General features: G+C 28.2%; 1 long non-coding RNA gene across 1 annotated transcript in view; it reads left to right on the top strand.

Moving 5' to 3' along the window:
• The window catches only part of LOC105116733 (uncharacterized), a 20,240-nt gene extending 20,024 nt beyond the window's left edge, over positions 1–216 (top strand). The window contains exon 3 of the long non-coding RNA XR_840583.1: positions 3–216. This is a non-coding gene — a long non-coding RNA (uncharacterized LOC105116733). The remainder of the gene's footprint in view (positions 1–2) is intronic.
• The last annotated feature ends 1,932 nt before the right edge of the window (positions 217–2,148 follow it).

Below are 2,148 nucleotides of genomic sequence, written 5' to 3'. Positions count from 1 at the left end.
AGCTTCCATCTGTCTGTTCTTGTAGTCAGCTGTCAATTTTTCATTTGATTTTAATTTGTTGCTTTTCTCTTTATTATTTACTTTCTTGGGATGAATGGTCCTCGTGTCATTCGAGCTAAGAAAATGTTTCACTATCTCAATGACTCGGTGATCTATTATGATGTATCTGATTCAATAAATCAATGATAAGCTTTCGTGCAAGTGATGATTGAGAACCGTTCTGTGCCTTTGAATTATCTATGCCCACTGTCAGTTATATCTCGCAGCATTTGGGAGTTGTATATCCTCTCATGCTACTGCTGTGTCGTGCAACTTCAGTTGAAGATCAAAGAGGGAAGAATATTTGAATTAGCTCAAGAACACCAAGAACTTCTGAACAAATCTAGAAATAAAGATTAAAAAAATAGACTAGATTAAATTAAAATGAAATGATAAAAGCACAGAACAATCAACACACTATTCAAACAAAAATATGATATTGAATCATCATAATAATCAAGTAAATAATATTATAATTATTTGATTTTATGCAAAAAAAAATAAAGAAAAATAAATGAATATTAAAAAAACCCTTAAATATGTGTTTTTAAACCATAAAAAACTTAAATTAAAAATAAACAAACATGCATGATTACATAAAAACCATCAATCAACCGAAATAATTTAAAAAACAAAAAGTCAAGACAAAGTTCAATAAATGAATATCAACTCAGAAAAATCAACAAATCCTAAAATCCTAAAAAAAATCTAAACCTAAAAAAATACAATAAAACTCATAAAAATAATCTAAACCTAGCAATCTAAATTTAAGGAGGCTTACCACGAATTATTGGAATCATCAAAACAATAAAAAAACAAAGATTAAAGACAAAAATTATAAGTAAATACTGTAATAACATTATATGGAGAAAGCCTCTTTATGCATAAACATTATTTTATTAGTTATAAATACTGGCTTTAAGCTTAAACAACATATCTATAACTTTATCAAACTTAACAGACTAACTTAAAACAATTTAAACCACAACAATATCAAAATCTAAAATATATTGTCATATCTTCAAACAAGATTAACTTAACAATAAATCATGCAAACACAATATTTGTTACCTTTATTTCCTTTCTATTCTATTCTAAGTATTTTATTGATTTTATATATTTTCTTTCCATTTTCCCTATAATTTTATCAATATTCTTTCCCACGATCTTTTGGTGTGCTCAAGAACAATTTTTTATAAGCTAAACAAAACCTGAAATGGCAAAACCATGGTGGTTTTGACGAGATTTTGTTAGAAAACAATGTTGTTCATTTTCTCCTTCAACCTTTCTAGAAAGGTGCATTCTAATTTTTTTTTTGTCTTTTTATAAGCTCAAACCTGTCAAGAGAAGGTAGCCACAAATTTTAAACAATAATGATGGTTTTTTTCTTCAATCAAGGTTGATCGAATAAGGTATTTTAGAGAGATCATTTAACAAACTGGATGTAAATATAGGATAAACATAATTGATTCTTTTAAAGAGATTGTATATTTACCATAAGGATTACATCTCATTTGTTTTGGAGGTCCAGAACTCTATATTTATTAATAAGAAAGTGAGCTCTCGATCAGCCTAGTCTAAAGCAAACCCAACCTTATCTTTTGATTCCTCAATAACCATAAACATAACATCTTCTCTCCTCAATATTTAGTCTCCACCCATCAATATCCTCCATTTAACCCGTACCAAAACAATCACTAGTCTCGCCACTAACAACCACCATTGATCCAACTACCATCCAAGCTCGACAACCTATCTTGATCCTCTCTCCATAATGACATTTGAAGAAAGAGAAAATAAAAAATAGACAAAAAGTCATCTTCTTTCCTTATTATTGACAACCATTGATTAATACTTAAAAGTGTATTTTTATCAAGGTTTTATATCATCATTTTGCACTTGAAGTATCAATAACTCCTTAACTAAAACATGTTTTATAATAACATATCTAATAATATAAGATACCTTTAATTTATGGTAAATGTTCATTTTAAATGCAGGCCTATCACATAAATGAAAGAATTGATTGATGAACTTAAGAACTGAAATTGAAAGGATAAAGAGATGGCCAAACTAAGAAAAGAGATGTCGGTGTAATCCAAACCGGAA

The sequence above is a fragment of the Populus euphratica genome, unplaced genomic scaffold, assembly GCF_000495115.2.
Source record: "Populus euphratica unplaced genomic scaffold, PopEup_1.0 scaffold1039.1, whole genome shotgun sequence".
Lineage (NCBI taxonomy): Eukaryota > Viridiplantae > Streptophyta > Magnoliopsida > Malpighiales > Salicaceae > Populus > Populus euphratica.
This window is presented reverse-complemented; position numbering and strand designations above follow the sequence as displayed.